Source organism: Rattus norvegicus, chromosome 20 (genome assembly GCF_036323735.1).
Source record: "Rattus norvegicus strain BN/NHsdMcwi chromosome 20, GRCr8, whole genome shotgun sequence".
Classification (NCBI taxonomy): domain Eukaryota; kingdom Metazoa; phylum Chordata; class Mammalia; order Rodentia; family Muridae; genus Rattus; species Rattus norvegicus.
Genome location: NC_086038.1, coordinates 45,355,903 through 45,378,476, shown reverse-complemented (window position 1 = coordinate 45,378,476; position 22,574 = coordinate 45,355,903). Strand labels below are relative to the sequence as shown.

Here is a 22,574-nt window from a genome sequence, read left to right as displayed (position 1 = left end):
ATAAGCCATCACTACAGAAGTAACTGACAGGTAAAAACTACCAATTACAAAGCACCAGGCAAAAGCCTTTTTAAGACTTCAAAACTCAGCACGGACACTGTGTTCTCAAAACACTACTGGGGAAGTCGAGTACTTAAGAGAGATTTTGAAACCCAGCAAAGAAGACAGGACTGGGAATATAGGGAAGCCTAATAGTTACCAAGGATTTTAACCTAGTACAGTGTTCCAATAGTGGGAGGAGGGAGGGCAGATGAGTGGCTAATTTTACAGAAAATGTCCTCAGAGTGGAGACCAGAACTGGCCACAAGAAGGCCAGCTGACTGTCATCACTGCAAATTGAGTATCTGGCAAACACAAATCTTGCCATGGATTATTCTAGTAACAGGGACATAATCTATGCCCTCCGACCTTTATCTTCCAGTTATAGTAGAGCACTGGTTCTCGGTCTCCTTTGGGAGATCACAACCCCTTTGGGATCAAATGACCTTCTCTCACAGGAGCTGCCTAAGACCACTGAAAACACAGGTATTTACAACTCACAACAGTAGCAAAATTACAGTTTCTCATTTTAATTCTTCAGTGGGTTTTTAATAGGGCTTTATTATTTATTAGTGACTATGCTTCTAAATTCAAGTATTTAAGTAAAGTTTGCTTAGTAATTCTTAAACAGCTGTTTACATTTTTCATATGCATTAGGTATGTAGATCAGATTTATTAGGGAAAATGAGGAAAACTACTAAGAGCAGGAGAAATTCCAAGGGTAGGATCTCTCTCCCTCCCCCCTCCTCCCCCCTCCCTCTCTCCTTCCTCCCTTCCCCCCATCTGCCCCCCCCCAATCCTCTCTCCAGGGTGCTGGGATGAAAGGCTCAGTGCCATCACACCAGGCACACAGGCTTATTTTGAGGAACAAAGACAAACACTAGGAAAAACTTAGAGGCTCCTTTCGCCCTTTCTTCCTCTGTTTCCTGGCCATTCAGTAACCACCAAAAAGCACCAGCAGATGAGAGAGCAGTTGAGACAGTGCCTCCTCTGATGCGAACACCAAGTGTAGGAACTGCTGCGTGCATGGAACCAGTGTGCCTATGACTGACCAATGTAACGTACAGGCTTCATGCCTAATAATTAAATTAACTACCAGCTATCTATTATTGAATACGTACAGCTATTAATTCTTAAAATTATAAAAAGCTTTTTGACACATTATTCACATTCAATTATAGCTTATTTTTTCACTGAAATCTTTCAAGTCCCAGTTCTCCTACATGAAGTGCTCCAAAAACTCGTGGAATTGCAGTTTTATTTTTAATACTGTAAAGAATATTACACAATCTGGATAGGTTATTGTTGCTATGGAAACTATAAGATTTTTTTGCAGTAAGTCAAAAAGTGCAAAATTAACATATCACATTAATAGCTTTTAAATTTCATATCCAGGCTGTCAAAGGAATTTGAAAGCTTGAGAACAGACTGAAGCATAGGCCTCTTACCCTGAATTATGTGGACAGAAACAAGGAGCAAACCTAGTAATTATTTCACTTATAAAGTTTAAATTTAACTTTCATATGCTAAATTAATAAAACCTAGAAAAACCTTCAATTTTAAGATTTGAAGTTTTAAAATCGAGAGGGACTATATCTTTATCTTTTTGCTTGTCAAGTGGTAAACGGTGAAGGGGCACATCTGAGATTCAGCATAAGAAATGGCAAGGTCTGGGGGTGGGGAGGGCGTTTTAGACTCTGACAGACTCAAACCGTCAGCATAAAGACCATAGGCACAAGACCTGATGCACACTTTCAATCTCAGCCCTCGGGAGGCAGAGGCAGAGGCAGAGGCAGAGGCAGAGGCAGGGGGATCTCTTGAGTTTGAGTCCAGCCTGTGCTACACAGTAGAACACCTAGAGCTGACAACCTAAGTTCAAAATCCCCAGGTCCCACACAATGGCAGGAGAATGCACGAGCTGTCTGACGTCCATACACGTACATACCCAGCACACAAATGTAAGAGAAGTACTGTAAGACTAATGACGTGACGCTAGCACATGTGCAGAGAGAGTTCCATCCAGGCACAAAGCCAGGGAAGCTTGCTGCTGCTCTCATCTATGCTTTGTCCCCATCCTAGAACCTGCCAGCTGGCAGCAGTAGTACCCCAGAGTGTGGACGTGAACTATACTGAAGAGAGTAAAGCACCGTCCTGTGGGACTAAAAAGATAGCTCTAATAGTAAAGTCCCTACTGTGCTGTAAGGGAGAGGGAAAACAGTCTGGCATGGCGGCAGCACTGTCATTCCCACCCTGGGGAGGCTGGGACAGCCAGCTTCTCAGGACATGTCAGCTGACCTAGCTACTCCCCGGCCACTGAAATCAGACTGTCTCAAAAGAACAGAAAGATGAGGTAAATTTCATCGTAAACACAATGAAAGTTATCTTTCACTGTTTTGTCAACTTGACACAGACTAAAGTCATCTGGAGAGAGGGAGCCTCGACTGAGAAACTGCCTCCATCAGATGGTCCTGTTCCCTTACTCAGTGACTGATGTGGGAGGGCCCAGCCCACTGTGGGTGGAGCCCCCACAGCAGGTGGCAGTGCACTGCACTAGAAAGCAAACTGAGCAAATGAGTAGACATCATTCCTCCTGGGTCTTCTCTTCAGTTTCTGCCTCAATCAAGTCCCTGCCTTGTCTTCCTCTGATGGTAGACTATTAACTGTATGTAAGAGGAAAGAAAGAAACACTTTGTTCCCCAACGTGCTTTTGGCCATGGCTTTTATTACAGCAACAGAAAATAAACTAGGACACTAATGTTCTAGAAAGGACTAGTAAGACTGAAGGCACATAAAACTACTGCAGGGAAACTGAGAGGTGGCAATTGAAGATCCACAGTCTCGACACTAGAAATGAAGGAACCAGACAGCGACTGGAGGCAGCGCTGACATCACTCCCTTCTGCTAATGATAGAGCGTGGAGTTAGGATGGAGACTAGAAGAGTTAACACTTGTAAAGAGGACTGACTGTCATCTCAAATGACTAGATAAGGAAGATTAACAAAAAAGACAAATGAAGGGTGAGTCTGAGCTTGTGTTCTGTGGCGGTGAGGAGGGATAGTGTGGCTTTGGCTTTGCAAGATAGGGTCTTCCTGTGCAGGACAGGCTACCTGACACCCAACTATGAAGCCCAGGTTGCTCTTAACCTATCACACAGCTTTCCCAACCTCGAGGTTTATAAAGTGCACTCCCCACCTCACACGGCTATGACTGAAGCTTGAGTGACAAGGATGAGGAGGGTAGGACTAAAGGCAGAAGTGACATCAATTACAACTGAGGCTTCGTACTACTGTACTGGAGGAAGCGCATAGGTAAGAAGGTCTAAGAGAGAACTAGGACCAAGAGAAAAAGCCAAAGCCAGGAGAGCAAAGAGGCGAGAACAGAGCTGTTTCTGAAAGCACACTCACATCTCAAAGCTCACAGAAAACAAACAAGTCTATATAGAGATTTCTCTCCTAAATTAGCTTTCCTGAATCATAAGAGAATTCAAATGATGCAGCTATCAAGAGTACATGAGCCAAGATTCTGGCACTCTGGTAACTTTTAAAAGAAAGTGTGACCACTAAGACATTCATTCTTCAAACTCTATGATACCTGAATCTTGCCAATATTATTTTTTCTCCAAGATGATGCTAGAATATACCAAAGTATGTCCTTTCCTTTAGTATGTGACAATCTGAGTCTGCAGCCTAGAAAGCTTTACTATATCACACTCAAGGAAAAGCAACACAGAGTAAGTATTTAGAATAACAGGAAACCAAACTTAGCTTTCTGCTGTTACCATTCTGAATAACTCGGTGAATATTTACACAGCACAGCAGTCATGGTTCATTTAGAACTACTGTCATGACTTTCCCCCAATGCTAACCTAGAACCTTTCCAGGAAAACACACTCCTACTGATCTATAGCCGTAACTCGTACACATTTTAAGAAAAGGTCTTGTTAGGTAGATTAGGCAGGCCTTGAATTTGAATTCTTGGGCCTCTATGCCCTAAGAGCGTGTGTCGGGCATTGGGACAGCACCATATCAGTGTAAATTTTAAGTATTATATTATTCAAAAGTAAAGTTAAAAACTGATATTGACATCCATCTCCCCAGTCTAGCCTCATAACTGAGCCTGACCCTCCTCATCTTGCCAGATCTAACCAAGGTCCCATGTCCAGTACCTAGGCTAGTCTGGCCATCCCTGCCTGTGCCATATCTAACATCGAGGCTTCTGCCAGGACCTACCCTTCCTACCTCCACAAACCACAGGCCCCTCCCTCATTCATGCCACATCTTCAACCTTTCCAAAACTACCCTCACAACTCCAGGAGTAGACTAGGAGGCACAGCCTGTGTACCAGCACAGTCGCCTCTATCCACCTAACGTCAATCCTCCCAAGCCATTTCCAATCTCTAGGCCAACCTAGTCACACATCCTACAACGTAGGACATAAGAAGTCCACCCACGGCACCCAAATCCTGTGGGGAAGAGAGTGGACCACCTAGGAGTGCAGACATCCCAAGGCTGCAGGACAGACTGCCACCTGTGCACACCTCGGCCCACATCCCTGGTCCAAGGGGAAACTGCACAGTGCCTCTGGACAGAGGGATATAGGAACAGACAGTCACCGGTACCCGCAGTTCTGGTCTGCACCAGGACAGAACTGATCCCACCAAAGAGCTCCCTGCACCCAAATCCCATGGGGGAGAGAGAGCTGGAACCTCAGAAGTGTGGATAATCCTGAGAAGTCGGAGGAGACTACCCACAGTCCATATCCAAGAGGGAATTGCATCATGGCAACTGTGCCTGCTGGGTGCAAGGACCTACACGAGCAATCAGGGGCAGGACTTTTTGATTCCTGCCCGTGCCTAGAGCTGGAAGACAGACTCCAGGAGCACTGCCACAGCTGAGAGCAGAGCACCTGTTCTCAGGAAAGGCTGAAAGAAAACAGGGAAACAGTTCTACAGGAGTGCTGACACAGAGGCCTACAGGAGGGTCAAGATACTATCAGAAATAGCAAGACAAGCAAATACCAGAGACAACCCAAAGGCTAGAGGCAAGCACAGGAACCTAATCAACAGAAACCAAGACTACTCGGCATCATCAGAGCCCAGTTCTCCCACCAAAGAAAATACTGGATATCCAAACACACCAGAAAAGCAAGATTTAGATTTGAAATCAAATTTTTTTGATAATGATGGAGGACTTTAAGAAAGACATAAAGAACTCCCTTAGAGAAATGCAGGAAAGCACAACTAAACAAGTAGAAGCCCTTAGAGAGGAAAAAGAAAAATCACTGAAAGAATTATAGGAAACACAACCAAACAGGTGAAGGAATTGAAAATGGAAATACAAACAATAAAGAAACCACAAAGGGAGACAACCCCAGATATAGAAAACCAAAGAAAGAGACAAGGAGTCGTAGACACAAGCATCACCAACAGAATACAAGAGATAGAAGAGAGAATCTCAGGAGCAGAAGATTCCATAGAAATCATCGACACCACTGTCAAAGATAATGTAAAATGCAAAAGGCTCCTAGCCCAAAACATACAGGAAATCCAGGACATAGTGAAAAGATCAAACCTAAGGATAATAGGTATAGAAGAGAGTGAAGACTCCCAACTTAAAGGACCAGTAAATATATTCAACAAAAGTATAGAAGAAAACTTCCCTAACCTAAAGAAAGAGATACCCATAAACATACAAGAAGCCTACAGAACTCCAAATAGATTGGACCAGAAGAGAAATTCCTCCTGTCACATAATAGTTAAAACACCAAATACACAAAACAAATTAAGAATATTAAAACCAGCAAGGGAAAAAGGTCAAGTGACATATAAAGGCAGACCTATAAGAATTACACCAGACTTCTCACCAGAAACTATGAAAGCCAGAAGATCATGGACAGATGTCATACAGACCCTAAGAGAACACAAATGCCAGCCCAAGTTACTGAATCCAGCAAAACTTTCAATTAACATCGATGGAGAAACCAAGATATTCCATGACAAAAACAAATTTACACAATATCTTCCTATAAATCCAGCCCTACAAAGGATAATAGATTGAAAACTACACTGTCCAGAAAGCAAGAATTTAATTTCCTTGCAATGAAACCAAAAGGGAGACAAACATAATTCCACCTCTAACAACGAAAGTAACAGGAAGCAAGAATCACTATTCCTTAATATCTCTCAACCTCAACGGACTCAATTCCCCAATAAAAAGACATAGACTAACAAAATGGATACATAAAGAGGACCCAGCATTTTGCTGCATGCAGGAAACACACCTCACAGACAAAGACAGAACTACCTCAGAGTAAATAGCTGGAAAACAATTTTCTAAGCAAATGGCCCAAAGAAACAAGCTGGAGTTGCCATTCTACTATCAAATAAAATTGACTTTCAACCAAGAGTCATTAAAAAAGATAAGGAAGGACACTTCGTATTCACCAAAGGAAAAATCCACCAAGATGAACTCTCAATCCTAAATATCTATGCTCCAAATGCAAGGGCACCTACATTCATAAAAGAAACCTTACTAAAGCTGAAAGCACACATTGCACCTCACACGATAATAGTAGGAGATTTCAACATCCCACACTCATCAATAGACAGATCATGGAAACAGAAATTAGACAGAGACATAGAGAAACTAACAGAAGTTATGAGCCAAATGGATTTAACAGATATTTATGGAACATTCCATCTTAAAAGAAAAGGAAATATCTTCTTCTCAGCACCTCATGGAACCTTCTCCAAAATTGACCATTTAATTGGTCACAAAACAGGCCTCAACAGATACAGGAAGATAGAAATAATCCCATGCGTGCTATCAGATCACCACACACTAAGACTGTTCTTCAATAACAACAATAATGACAGAAAGCCCACATATACATGGAAGTTGAACAATGCTCTACTCAATGACAACTTGGTCAAGGAAGAAATAAAGAAAAAAATTAAAGACTTCTTAGAATTTAATGAAAATGAAGATACAACATTCCCAAACTTATAGGACACAATGAAAGGGTACTAAGAGGAAAACTCATACATCTGAGTGCCTGCAAAAAGAAACAGGACAGAACATATGTCAACAGCTTGACAGCACACCTTGAAGCTCTAGAACAAGAAGAAATAAATAAACCCAAGAGGAATAGAAGGCAGGAAATAATCAAACTCAGAGCTGAAATCAACCAAGTAGAAATGAAAAGGACTATACAAAAAAAAAAAAAAAATCAACAAAACCAGGAGCTGGTTTTTTGAGAAAATCAACAAGATAGATAAACCCTTAGCCAGACTAACCAGAGGTCACAGAAAGTGTATCCAAATTAAGAAAATCAGAAATGGGGGTTGGGGATTTAGCTCAGTGGTAGAGCGCTTGCCTAGCAAGCGCAAGGCCCTGGGTTCGGTCCCCAGCTCCGGAAAAAAAAAAAAAAGAAAGAAAATCAGAAATGAAAAGGGAAATTAAAAAAATCATCAGATCCTACTACAAAAGCCTATATTCAACAATACCGGAAAATCGGGAGGAAATGGACAATTTTCTAGACAGATACCGGGTACCAAAGTTAAATCAGGAACAAATAAATCATCTAAACAACCCCATAACTCCTAAAGAAATAGAAGCAGTTATTAAAAGTCTCCTAACCAAAAAGAGCCCAGGTTCAGATGGGTTTAGTGCAGAATTCTATCAGACCTTCATAGAAGACCTCATACCAATATTATCCAAACTATTCCACAAAACTGAAACAGATGGAGCCCTACCGAATTCCTTCTATGAAGCCACAATTACTCTCATACCTAAACCACACAAAGACCCAGCAAAGAAAAGAGAACTTCAGACCAATTTCCCTTATGAATATTGATGCAAAAATACTAAGTAAAATTCTTGCAAACCGAATCCAAGAACACATCAAAATGATCATGCATCATGATCAAGATGGTTTAATATATGAAAATCCATCAATGTGATCCACTATATAAACAAACTCAAAGATAAGAACCACATGGTCATTTCATTAGATGCTAAGAAAGCATTTGACAAAATTCAACACCCCTTCATGATAAAAGTCCTGGAAAGAATAGGAATTCAAGGCCCATACCTAAACATAGTAAAAGCCATATACAGCAAACCAGTTGCTACCATTAAAGTAAATGGAGAGAAACTTGAAGCAATCCCACTAAAATCAGGGACTAGACAAGGCTGCCCACTCTCTCCCTACTTATTCAATATAGTACTCAAAGTCCTAGCCAGAGCAATCAGACAGTGAAAGGAGGTCAAAGATCCCTTTGACAAATTGGAAGGGAAGAAATCAAAATATATGAGAGTGTACATAAGCGACCCCAAAAGTTCCACCAGAGAACTACTTAACCTGATAAACAACTTCAGGAAAGTGTGGGGGTATAAAATTAACTCAAATCAGTAGCCTTCCTCTACTAAAAGGATAAACAGGTAGAGAAAGAAATTAAGGAAATGACACCCTTCACAATAGTTCCAAATAACATAAAATATCTTGGTGTGACTTTAACCAAGCAAGTGAAAGATCTATATGACAAGAACTTCAAGACTCTGAAGAAAGAAATTGAAGAAGACCTCAGAAGATGGAAAGATCTTCCATGCTCATGGACTGGCAGGATTAATATAGTAAAAATGGCCATTTTACCAAAAGCAATCTACAGATTCAATGCAATCCTCATCAAAATTCCTACTCAATTCTTTATAGAGGTAGAAAGAGCAATCTGCAAGGTCATTTGGCATAACAAAAAACCCAGGATAATGAAAACTATACTCAACAATAAAACAACTTCTGGGGGAATCACCATCCCTGACTTCAAGCAGTATTACAGAGCAATAGTCATAAAATCTGTATGGTATTGGTACAGAGACAGACAGGTAGATCAGTGGAAAAGAATTGAAGACCCAGAAATGAACCCACACACCTACAATCACTTGATCTTTGACAAAGGAGCCAAAACCATCCAATGGAAGAAAGATAGCATTTTCAACAAACGGTCCTGGTTCAACTGGAGGTCAGCATGTAGAAGAATGCAAATCGATCCATTCTTATCACCATGGACAAAGCTCAAGTTCAAGTGGATAGAAGACTTCCACATAAAATCAGATCCACTCAAACTAATAGAAGAAAATTGGGGAAGAACCTCGAACACATGGGCACTGGAGCAACTCTCCTGAGCAAAACACCAATGGCTTATGCTCTAAGATTAAGAATCGACAAATGGGACCTTATAAAACTGCAAAGCTTTTGTAAAGCAAAAGACACTGTCATTAGGACAAAATGGCACCCAACAGATTGAGAAAAGATCTTTACCAATCCTACATCTGATAGAGGGCTAATGTCCAAAATATACAAAGAACTCAAGAAGTTAAGACTCCAGAGAGCCAAATCACCCTATTAAAAAGTGGGGTACAGAGCTAATCAAAACATTCTCAGCTGAGGATTATCTCAAATGGCCAAAAAGCACCTAAAGAAATGTTCAACATCCTTAGTCATCAGGGAAATGCAAATCAAAACAACCCTGAGATTTCACCTCACACCAGTCAGAATGGCTAAGATAAAAAACTCAGGTGACAGCAGATGCTGGCGAGGATGTGGAGAAAGAGGAACACTCCTCCATTGTTGGTGGGATTGCAGACTGGTACAACCACTCTGGAAATCAGTCTGGAGGTTCCTCAGAAAATTGGACATTACACTACCTGAGGACTGTACCTCTCTTGGGCATATACCCAAAAGATGCCCCACATAGCAGCCTTATCTACAATAGCCAGAAGCTGGAAAGAACCCAGATGCCCTTCAACAGAGGAATGGGTTTAAAAAATGTGGTACATCTACACAATGGAATATTACTCAGCTATCAAAAACAGTAACTTCATGAAATTCATAGGCAAATGGAATGAACTAGAAAAATCATCCTGAGTGAGGTAACCCAATCACAGAAAAACACACTTGGTATGCACTCATTTAAGTGGATTATAAGCCAAAAAGCTCAAATTACCCAACATGCAATCCAGACCACAGGAAGCTCAAGAAGAAGGATAACCAAAATGCAGATGTTCCCACTCCTTCTTTTTTTTTTTTTTTTTTTTTTTTTGTTCTTTTTTTTCCGGAGCTGGGGACCAAACCCAGGGCCTTGCGCTTCCTAGGCAAGCACTCTACTACTGAGCTAAATCCCCAACCCCTCCACTCCTTCTTAAAAGGGGGAAAAAATATCCATAAGAAGGGATACGGAAGCAAAGTTTAGAGCAGCGACTTAAGGAACAGCCATTCAGAGCCTGACACACATGTGGCCCATATATATACAGCCACCAAAAGTAGATAAGATTGATGAAGCTAAAAAATGCATGCGGAAAGGGACCGGATATAGATCTCTCCTGAGAGACACATCCAGAGCATGTCCAATCCAGAGGTCAATGCTAGCAGCAAACTACCGAACTGAGAACACGACCCCATTGGGGGGAATCAGAGGAAGGATTGAAAGAGTTGGAGGAGCTTGGAACTCCATAAAAAAACAATGCCAACCAACCAGAGCTTCCAGGGACTAAACCACTACTGAAAGACTATACATGAAGTGACCCAGGGCTCCAACTGCATATGTAGCAGAGAATAGCCTTGTTGGGGCAACAGTGGAAGGGGAAGCCCTTGGTCCTGCCAAGATTGAACCCCAGTGCAGGGGAATGTGGGGGAGGGCAATAAGGGGGTTTTTTAGGGGGAATACCCTTATGGGGGAGGGGGAGGGAAGGAAAGGGGGCTTATGAACAGGAAACCGGGAAGGGGAATAACCTTTGAAATGTAAGTAAAGAAATATATAATAAAAAAATTTTTTAAAATGTAAATAAAAAAATACCCAATAAAAATTTTTTTAAAAAAAGGTCCACCCACATCCCCAGATCTCAACACTAAAATACTAACAAAATAAAAGGTCAAACCAGTATCTTTCCTCAAAAAAACTATCAGTCCTATAGAAGTGTCTGCCGATGAGCATCAGCTGGATGAACACCAGTTCATGCATAGAATTTCTAAGATCTCTGCAAACAATTCATGAGTTTAAAGAAGCCACAAAGAAACAGCTCAATGAAACTGAGCAAAAGAATGTAAGGCTTGAGTGATGGTAAAGAAAACACAAATGTAAGGCTGACAGACTGGTGAAGGCAATGAACTTGAGATGGAATTCAGTAAGGAGACAGAAACACTGAAGAGAACTCAAGCTCTCATAGACATTCCAATTCACAAGAGCCTCAAAGAAAAGAAAATACCTAGCAACAAACCTAACTAAAATGAAGACCTTGACAGTGAAAATCTTAAACCTTTTAAGAAAGACACAGACACTAGGAAAAGGAAAGACATCCGATGCTCATAGATTGCTTAAGTTAATATTGTGAAAAAAAAAAGTTTACCAAATTTATAAATTCAATAAAATCCCCATCTCATTCTTTACAGAAATAAAAAAAAAAAAAACTATCCTAAAATACATTCAGAGCCACAGAAGACCCCAGATAGCCAAAGCACTCCTGACCAAAAAGAACACTGATAAAGGGATTACCTTTCAAGATCCTAAGATATCTTTATTACAGAGGCATCTAAATAAAAACAATACCGAACGGGCACAAAACTTGTCACTAGCTGTGGTGGTTGGAGTGAGAATGGCCCCATCTCTGAGTGCTTGGTCCCCAGTTGGCGGAACTATTTGAAAGGGTCAGGAGGTGTGGCCGTGTTGGTGAAGGTGTGGGTCAGAGGGTGGGGGAACTACAGCTTTGAAGTTTCAAAAGCCCAGCTACTCCCAGTTAGCTCTCTCCGCCTTGCAACTGTTCAACAGGAAAGCTCTCCAGCCTGCCCCTGCCTGCCTTGTTGCCGGGCTCCCTGACATAATGGCAGCAGACTCTAGTACTTACTCTCTGGAACCCTGAGGCCCAAATCAAATGCTTTCCTTATAAGCTGTCTTGTTCAGAGAAAAATAATTAACCATGAAGGTAAGTAGTCTGAACTTGAAAAAAAACTGTACTGGGTGAGGTAACCATGACCCAGTCGCACGGTCTCTCTCACCAGAGAGCTCCTGGCTCCCAATCTTCAGATGTAACTACGCATGTGCCCTTGAGTAACTACTGTAGGTTTAGACTGTTTTTTTTTTTTTTCAAAACCTACTTTAAGGTTCTTAAATGCTTTGACCTCTCTTCTAACTCACAGCCCAGAGGTAGGGGAAATAAAGTTACTGGGAAGGGTGCTGTGGACCTGTTCCCTAGACTTCCCTCTTCACTGTCAGGATATCAGTTCAGTTCAGCAGCCAACAAACTCATCGGGAGCAACAGGCTCCTCCAATTTGACACAAGTCAGTGGAGTGGTTGGAATCAGACAGAATACCACAAGAAGTGCTCTGGTGCGTTTCACAACGTGAAGACCAGCAAAGACCAGTGAAGTGCTTCGGGCTTAGCAATGCTAGAGCACCCTCTCACTGTTTGTGGGGTTCCATTTACATTCTTTCTAACCATCACCCCCCCCTCAAGTGTCTGTTTTCAGCAAAACACCACATGCCCTCTGACAAGACAGCTTCCAGAAAAACATCATGTAACACAACTGAGTTGGAAAAAAAAACAAAAAAACAAACAAACAAACAAACAAAAAAAAAAAACCCTAGAAATTCATACTTCAAACTACAGAAACCAGAAAGTAAAAAGAGACTACTGCTGCTGGGGGAAGGGTGTGGGAGAAACAGGTAACAAAGCAGGGTCGAAGTGATCTGATCATGGAAACTTGAAGGGGGGTCTTTAATTAGGGATCAAGGAGGAAATAAATACAAAAATAGAAAAAAGGGTAAAATACAGTAAGAACATCTGAAAAGGTTGTAAGAAATACTATTAACTATTTACTTTTTTAAAAACTGTGATATACCTAAGTCTGTGCATAAATGTACACACATAATTTAAATGAAATTTCTCTATCTGGACTGACAATTTGGCTCCTTCAAAGAGCCAAAAAACCACCTAAACAAATCCAACACTAGACATGAGATGCTTTCTTCAAAGGTGTTGTCAGGGATGTCCAAAAGACTCCCAAAACACACAAGCTATTTGCCCTTGGTTGTCCCCAGAGGTAAAAAGTAAGCCCCTGTTGCTGAAGACACCATGCATTTCAGACACAGGGACCAGAGGCCTATGAGCTAGAACTGACCTAAATTCCTTCTCCCTGAGGGCTACCTTTCATGACACCAGAAGATACCATACAAGCTTCCAAAGGAAAGGAGCAATCGACAGTCATGACCAGCTATGACACCTCTGAACCACAATGACCAGTATGACAGGATAACCCAGGGTGCCCTAGTGGCACACCTTCCTTGCCAATGCTTCTCTAAGTGGACCTAAGAGCCACTGGATAAGAAGGAAACCAAGCCTGGTACTGAGAATAGCCAAGGTTAGTGAAGTCACAGACCTTAGAGTAGAGCCTATAACCAGCACAGTCCCCAACAAATTCTCAACATTTTTTCTTATACCACAGGTAAATGAAGACCTCACCCTTCATCATGGAAAGCTTTCTTTGTAACAGAGACCATTACAAGAAACCACAACCAACCAAAATAGAGAGTTGTGCAATCTAGACTGAGCCATGACATTTATAAAACAACTCCCGCACAAAAGGGTCAGGGAACTTTGTAGAAGTGGAGGCAGAAAGATCGTGAGAGCCCGAGGGTTTGCTATGAGACTGTGTCTCCTAGTAAGTCAGAAGCTAAGTCAGAAGCCTAAGTGCCACCAACATGGCTACTTAAATATGGGCTGAATGAGGGCAACAGATATGTAAAGTGGATGGAGTGGGATTGCGTGGGGGAGCCCATAAGGCTTCACAAAGAGCTACAAGCAATTAAGGAATATTGGGAGAAATAGGCTTCACCAGAGAATAGGACAGCAATAGGTTATCCAATACCAAATGTTCAGCCCATGTATATGTATTATATATGTAATATGCAATTATTATATATGTAATATATAATATATATATGAGAAACATACAGATAGAGCAGCTTGTATTTATGTATTTAGGAATATATACATATATGTAACATCAATTAATGAAAATAAAGGCCATGAATTTGACAGGGGGATTTATGGAAGGCTTGAGAGAGAAAAGGAAAGGGAGAAATAAATTATATTATAATCTCAAAAAATAAAAAATTAACAGTTACACTATATGTATCCATATAGGCAACCTTATTTCTATGCCCCTGTTGTGAGTATGTTAAGCAAACTCATTCATAAATAGTACAACAGAAACTTCTTTTGTTGTCTGAATGACAATGGCCATTTAAACTAATTCTGAGTAACAAGGTCTTTTATTAGTTTAGATTTCTCTCATCAACGAATACCATCAGTACTGCTCACACCTGCCAAGTATTATGAATCTAATTCATCTCTAAATATAGTGAATTTCTAAGTCAGCATTCCCCTGCACCATTAAATCTAACCACCAATTCATTATGTCCTTTACAAAGACTGGTAGACTTTATTAGGTCTCTTTCCTTATAAATTAATTCATAGGATTTATTTTTCTGTAAAATACCTTCAATCTTCAGCAGCGCCTTTATTTGGAATTCAAATATAGACATTTTACAAATTCAAGTTAAGTTGGGTTAAAAACAAACCAAGACAATCAGAACAGGCTTCCAGCAATCTTCCTTTTCCTCAGTGCCCAGTTCTCAGGTTTTGTTTTGTTATTATTTTATGTATTGAAATTTCAAATGTTCCCACTTCCCAGTTTCCCCTCCACAAACCTCTTATCCCCTTCCGTCTCCCCCGCCTTTATTAAGATGCACCCACACCCACCCACCCACTCCTGCCTCAGCCCACTAGGATGTCTCTACCCTGGGTCATTGAGCCTCCACAGGACCAAGGGCCCCCCTCCCAGTGATGCTTGATAAGGCAACCCACTGCTACATATCCAACTGAAGCCATGGGTCCCCCCATTATACTCTTCAGTTGGTGGTGTAGTCCCTGGGGGAGCTCTGGGGGATCTGGTTGGTTGATATTGCTGTTCTTCCTACGGAGCTGCAAACCCCTTCAGCTCCTTCAGTCCTTCCCCTACCTCTTCCACTGGGGTCCTGCACTCAGTCTGATGTTTGGCTGTGTGTATCAGCATCTGTATCGCTTAGGCTCTGACAGAGCCTTTAAAGGGACAGCAATACTGGGCTCCTGTCAGCAAGCGCATTTTGGTATAAGCAATAGTGTCTAGTGTCTGAGTTTGGTGTCTGCAGATGGGATGGCCTTTATTTCAGTCTCTGTTCCACTCTTTGTCCTTGCGCTTCCTTTTGACAGGAGGAATACTAGATTAATATTTTTGAAGTGAGTAGGTGGTCCCATCCCTCAACTGGGGTCCATGCCTATACACTGAATATGGTCTCTACAGGTTCTATCTCCCCTTTATTGGGTATTTCCGCTAAAGTCCTGTTAGGTCCTGGGAGTCTCTTGGGTCCCTGGCATCTGGGAATTTCTAGTGGCTACCCCCAGTTCCCCATCCCCCACTGCTACTCTCCTCCTTTCAAATTCCTGACCCTCTGTACTTCTCCCCCATATCCTCCAGTATCTGAACCGGCTCCCCTTTTCCTCTTCCTCTCCCCATCTCAGATCCCTCTCTCCCTCTAATTCTGAAGATTATTTTCTTCCCCCTTCTGAGTAGGACTACAGCATCCACTTTGCTGTGGTGTTCTCTTCTTGAGCTTCATATGGACTGTGAGTTGTATCTTGGGTGTTTCGAGCTTCTTTTGTATCCACTTATCGGTGAGTGCACACCATGTGTGTTCTTTTGTGACTGGGTTACCTCACTCTGAATAATATTTTTAAGTTCCAGCCATTTGCCTAAGAATTTCATGTAGTCTTTGTTTTTAATAAATGAGTAGCACTCCATTGTGTAAATGTACGACATTTTCTGTATCCATTCTTCTGTTAAAGGATATCTGGGTTCTTTCCAGCTCCTGGCTATCATAAATAAGGCTGCTGTGAACATAGTGGAGCATGTGTCCTTGTTATATGTTGGAGCATCTTTTGGGTGTATGCCCAGGAGTGGTAAATCTGGGTCCTCAGGTAAAACTATTTCCAATTTTCAAGGAAACACCAGACTGATTTCCAGAGTGGTTGTACCAGTTTGCAATCCCACCAACAATGGAGGAGTGTTCCTATTTCTCCACATCCTCACCAGCATCTGCTGTTACCTGAGTTTTTGATCTTAGCCATTGTGACTGGGGTGAGATAAAATCTCAGGATTGTTTTTGATTTGCATTTCCCTGATGACTAAGGATGTTGAACATTTCTTTAGGTGCTTTTCTGCCATTCAATATTCCTTAGCTGAGAATTCTCTGTTTAGCTCTGTACCCCATTTTTTCATAGGGCTGATTTGGTTCTCTGGAGTCTAACTTCTTGAGTTCTTTGTATATTTTGGATGTTAGTCCTCTACCAAATGTAGGGTTGGTAAAGATCTTTTCCCAATCTGTTGGTTGCCGTTTTGTCCTATTGACAATGTCCTTTGTCTTACAGAAGCTTTGCAATTTTATGAGGTCCCATTTGTCAATTCTTGATCTTAGAGCATGAGCCACTGGTGTTCTGCTCAGGAAATTTTCCCCTGTGCCCATGTGTTCAAGGCTCTTGCCCACTTTCTCTTCTAGATTATAGATTCATCATATCTGGCTTTATGTGGAGGTACTTGATCCACTTGGACTTGAGCTTGGTACAAAGAGATAAGAATGGGTCAGTTTGCATTCTTCTATCTGCTGACCTGCAGTTGGACCAGCACCATTTGTTGAAAATGCTGTCTCCCCCCCAGCCCCCACTAGATAGTTTTAGCTCCTTTGTCAAAGATCAAGTGACCATAGGTGTGTAGGTTCATTTCTGGGTCAATTCTATTCCATTGATCTACCTGCCTGTTTCTGTCCAAATACCATGTAGTTTATCACTATTGTTCTACAGTACAGCTTGAGGTCAGAGAAGGTGATTCCCCCAGAAGTTCTTTTATTGTTGAGAATGGTTTTTGCTATCTGGGTTTTTTTGTTATTCCAGATAAATTTGAGAATTTGCTCTTTCTATCTCTGGAAGAATTGAGTTGGAATTTTGATAGAGATTGCATTGAATCTGTAGATTGCTTTTGGTAAGATGGTCATTTTTACTATGTTAATCCTGTCCATTCATAAGCACAGGAGATCTTTTCATCTTCTGGGGTCTTCTTCAATTTCTTTCTTCAGAGACCTGAAGTTCTGGTCACACAGATCTTTCCCTTGCTTGGTTAGTATCACATCAAGGTATTTCATGTTATTTGTGACTATTGTGAAGGCTGTCATTTCTCTAATTTCTTTCTCAACCCTTTATCCCTTGAGTAGAGGAAGGCTACTGATTTGAGTTAATTTTACACCCAGCCACTTTGCTGAAGTTGACTTCTTCCTTTCCAATTTGTATCCCTTTGACCTCCTTTTGTTGCCTAATTGCTCTAGCTAGAACTTCAAGCATTATAATAAATAGATATGGGGAGAGGGGACAGCCTTGTCTTGTCCTTAAATTTTAGTGGGACTGCTTCAACTTTCTCTCCATTTAGTTTGATGTTGGCTATTGGCTTGCAGTATATTGCTTTTATTATATTTAGGCATGGACCTTGAATTCTTTTTTTTTTAATTTTTTTTTTTTTTGGTTCTTTTTTTCGGAGCTGGGGACCGAACCCAGGGCCTTGTGCTTCCTAGGTAAGCGCTCTACCACTGAGCTAAATCCTCAGCCCCTAATTTTTTAAAAATATGGAACGCTTCATGAATTTGCATGTCATCCTTGCGCAGGGGCCATGCTAATCTTCTCTGTATCGTTCCAATTTTAGTATATGTGCTGCCAAAGCGAGCACGGACCTTGAATTCTTATGCTCTCCAATACTTTTAGCATGAAGGGGTATTGTTTTTTCTCAAAGGCTTTTTCAGTATCTAATGAGATGATCATGTGGGGCTTCTTCCTTTGAGTTTGTTCCTATACTGGATTACAGTGATGGATTTTCATATAGTGACCCATCCCTGCATCTCTGGGATGAAGCCTACTTGATCATGGTGAATGATCATTTTGATGTGTTCTTGGATTCAGTTTGCAAAAATTTTATTGAGTGTTTTTGCATCAGTTCATGAGGGAAAATTGATCTGAAGTTCTTTGTTGGGTCTTTGTGTGGTTTAGATATCAGTGTATCTGTAGCTTAATAGAATGTATTGGGTAGTGTTCCTTGTTTCTATTTTATGAAATAGTTTGAGAAGTATTGGTATTAGGTCTTCATTGAATTCTGCACTAAAATGATAGAATTCTGCACTAAAACTATCGGGTTCCAGGGAATTTTTGGTTGGGAGACTTTTAATGACTGCTTCTATTTCCTTGGGGGTTATGGGACTGTTTAGATGGTTTACCTGATCCTGATTTAACTTTGGTACCTGGTATCTGTCTAGGAAATCATCCATTTCATCTACATTTTCCAGTGTTGTTGAGTATAGGCTTTTATAGTAGGATCTGATATTTTTTTAAATTTCTTCAGTTTCTGTTATGTCTCCCTTTTCACTTCTGATTTTGTTCATTTGGATAATGTCTCTGTGCCCTCTGGGTAGTCTGGCTAAGGGTTTATCTATCTTGTTGATTTTTTCAAAGAACCAGTTCCTGGTTTTGTTGATTCTTTGTATAATTCTGTTTCTACTTGGTTGATTTCTGCCCTGAGTTTGATTATTTCCTGCCATCTACTCCTCTTGGTTGTATTTGCTTCTTTTTGATCTAGAGCTTTCAGATGTGCTGTTAAGCATCTAGTATATGCTCTCTTCAATTTCTTTATGGAAGTATTCAGAGGTATGAGTTTTCCTATTAGTACTGCTTTTATTGTGTCCCATAAGTCTGGGAATGCTGTGCTTTCATTTTTGTTAAATTCTATAATTTCTTTAGTTCTTCCTTTTAGTTATCATTGAGTAGATAGTTGTTAAGCTTTCATGTGTATGTGGGCTTTCTGTTGTTTTTGTTGTTGTTGTTGAAGACCTAGCCTTAGTCTGTGGATAGGATGCATGGGATATTTCAATCTTCTTGTATTGGTTGAGGCTTGTTCTGTGTCTCATGATATGGTCAATTTTGTAGAAGGAATTGTGAGGTACTGAAGTATAGTCTTTTGCTTTAGGGTGAAATGTTCGATAGATATCTGTTAAGTACATTTGGTTCATAACTTCTGTTAGTTTCACTGTCTCTGTTTAGTTTCTGTTTCCATGATCTGTCCATTGGTGAGAGTGGGGTGTTAAAGTCTCCTACTGTTATTGTGTGGGGTTCAATATGTGCTTTGAGCTTCAGTAAAGTTTCTTTCACAAATGTGGGTGCCCTTGCATTTGGGGCATAGATGTTCAGAATTGAGAGTTCTCCTTTGATGAGTATGTAGTGTCCTTCCCCATCTTTTTTGATAACTTTTGATAGAACATCTATTTTATTGAATACTAGATTGTCTACTCCAGCTTACTTCTTGGGACCATCTGCCTGGAAATTTTTTTCCAGCTTTTTACTTTGAGGTAGTGTCTGTCTTTGTCACTGAGTTATGTTTCCTGTATGCAGCAAAAATCCTGGGTCCTGTCTATGTACCCAGTCTGTTAACCTATGTCTTTTTACTAAGGAATTGAGTCCACTGATGTTGAAATATTAAGAACCAATGAGCTGGAGAGATGGCTCAGCGGTTAAGGGCACTGGCTGCTCTCCCAAAGGTCCTGAGTTCAATTCCCAGCAACCACATGGTGGCTTACAACCATCTGTAATGGGATCTGATGCCCTCTTCTAGTGTGTCTGAAGATGACAGTACACTCGCATAAATATAAAGAACCACTGATTGTTGCTTCCTGTTATTTTTGTTGTCAGAGGTGGAATTATGCTTGTGTGGGTTTCTTCTTTTGAATTTGTTGTAAGATTAGTTTCTTGCTTTTTCTTGGGTGTAGTTTCCCTCCTTGTGTTGAAGTTTTCCTTCCAATATCCTCTGTAGGGCTTAAAATTGGTTTTGTCATGGAATATCTTGGTTTCTCCCTCTATTGTAATTTCGAGTTTTGCTGGATATAGTAGCCTGGGCTGGCATTTGTGTTCTCTTAGGGTCTGTATGACATCTGACCACTATCTTCTGGCTTTTAGAGTTTCTGTTAAAAAGTCTGGTGTAATTCTGATAGGTCTGCCTTTATATGTTACTTGATCTTTTTCCCTTACTGCTTTCAATATTCTTTCTTTGTTCTGTGCATTTGGCATTTTAATTGTTATGTGACTGGAGGAATTTCTTTTCTGGTCCCATCTGTTTGGTGTTTTGTAGGCTTCTTATATGTTTATGGGCACGCCTTTCTTTAGTTTAAGCATGTTTTCTTCTATAATTTTGTTGAATATGTTTGCTGGCCCTTTGAGTTGGGAATCTTCACTCTCTTCTATACCTATTATTTTTAGCTTCAGTCTCTTCATTGTGTCCAGGATTTCTTGAATGTTTTGAGTTAGGAGCTTTTTGCTTTTTGTATTTTCTTTGACTGTTGTGTCACTGTCTTCTGGGGTATCTTCTGCTCCTGAGATTCTCTCTTCTGTCTCCTGTATTCTGTTGGTGAACCTTGCGTCTGTGACTCCTGATCTCTTTCCTAGGTTTTCTATCTGCAGAGTTGTCTCCCTTGTGATTTCTTTATTGTTTCTATTTCCATTTGTAGATCCTGGATGGTTTGTTCAGTTCACTGTGTTGGCCTGCACTTCTTTAAAGGAGTTATTTATGTCCTTCTTAATTAAACTCCTCTATCATGATCATGAGATGTGATTTTTAAATCAGAATCTTGCTTTTCCAGTGTGATGGGGTATCCTGGACTTGCTATAGTGAGAGAACTGGGTCCTGATCAGGCCGAGTAGCCTTGGTGTCTGTTGTTTATGTTCTTGCCCTTGACTCTCTCTATCTGGTTATCTCTGGTGTTAGCTTGTCCCTCCTGTGAGCCTGTGACCTTAGGAGTGTGTCAGCACTCCGGGGAGACCAGCTCTCTCCAGGCAGGATTTGGGTGTGGAGAGCTGTGGCACACGGTAAGCTACGAGGCACAGATGGAAACCAGAAGCCAGACCTTAGTTTTATACAACCAATTTTTTTTCCCTCTTTCCTTCCCAATACTAGGGATTGAACCAGTGACTTTTGTATGACTTATACAGAGCAAAATGCTCTACTGCCCAGTCCTCTCTAAAAAGTATTACTAAGCAGCCCAGGCTAGCCTTAGAACACAGTGTGTAGTCCTAACAGGCCTTGAACTTGCTTCATAAATACTTGCAATTGTAGGCAGCACTACCAGCTCTGACCAATCATATATTGATTAGAGAGTCTGAATTCAATTTTAAATGAAAATGATTCTCACATCAGTGTATTACAACTATGGTTCAGTAACCCTTAAACCTTACTAATTAGGCTCTATGTGGACAGGACCCTCAACCTCTTACTTTCTAGTCAAAAATAGTTCTGCTCTCATTGTACTCCTAAAATCTTAAATTCAATGTGCACTGGTAAATATCAGTATTGAATTTCTTAAAATGTCAAACTTTTAATAGTCAAAGTGGCTTTAAACGAATATATCTGCAGTAATGCCTACAATTCTGGCTGTCAAAAGTGTTGTGCTTTAAAAAAAAAATTAAGATTTAGTCTACATAACATAACCAGCAGCAAATATTTAGTATAAACCAAACCTTTTACGTAAAACATTGTCCTCCTTTAGAAATTCATAAATTTCAAGTCAGGCTTACCACAAGTGACACAGGGGACAGTAGAGATGTCATTTATTTCAGAAATGTGTTTGTATATGTGCGCCTATGCACATACATACAGAGTCCAGCAGAGGATGCCTAGTGTCTTCGTCTATCTGCCTTGTTACCTTGAGATGGGTTCTCTCTCATTGACTAGAAATTCCATCTCAGCTAGGCTTACTGGCCAGCAAGCTCCCACAACTCTCCATATCTACCTATGTCTGCCACCCAAAGCTAGAATTACAAATGCACTCAACCATACCTAGCTTTCATGTGAGTGAGAACCAGATCATAAGGGCCCAAGTTCAAACCCACAGAATCCACAGAAAAACTGTCTGGCATGGCTGTTCGGGCCTATTCTGCTGACACTGCATGTGGAGACAAATCCAAGCTTGGGTCCTCATGCTTGCAGAGCAGAAGCGCTCTTGACCACTAAGCCCTCCCCAGTCCCTTCAGAAATGTTTCCCTCGGCACTGTGCTGTGTGCAAAGCTCTGTGCTGGAATCTGGGAAGAGGAAAAACAACTCCTCTGCTGAGTCCTCGCACACAGAGGCACACTTGAAAGGGATATGGTTTGATATGTGCTCTTCTCACGTGGGGGGAGGTGGGGCGGGGGAACATGAGCAAGGGGAGCGAAGGCATAAGATAAACATGAGAACAGCTTAGTCCAAGAGAAAGGGCTAGAAATGGGAAACTATCAGGTAACTATTTATCAAAATAGCATTTGAATGCTTCTTTGGAGTTAAGCACAAAGAACATTAAGCAGAGGGTCAGGCCAGAACTGGCAGACACCTAA

The 22,574-nt window shown here is 41.0% G+C and overlaps 1 protein-coding gene and 1 non-coding gene across 4 annotated transcripts in view; both read right to left on the bottom strand.

Moving 5' to 3' along the window:
* The window catches only part of Cdk19 (cyclin-dependent kinase 19), a 140,211-nt gene that overhangs the window by 86,645 nt on the left and 30,992 nt on the right, over positions 1 to 22,574 (bottom strand). The window lies entirely within an intron of this gene.
* Positions 17,792 to 17,898, bottom strand: LOC120099041 (U6 spliceosomal RNA). The gene has a single exon (XR_005497864.1). It is a non-coding gene; the product is annotated as a U6 spliceosomal RNA (small nuclear RNA).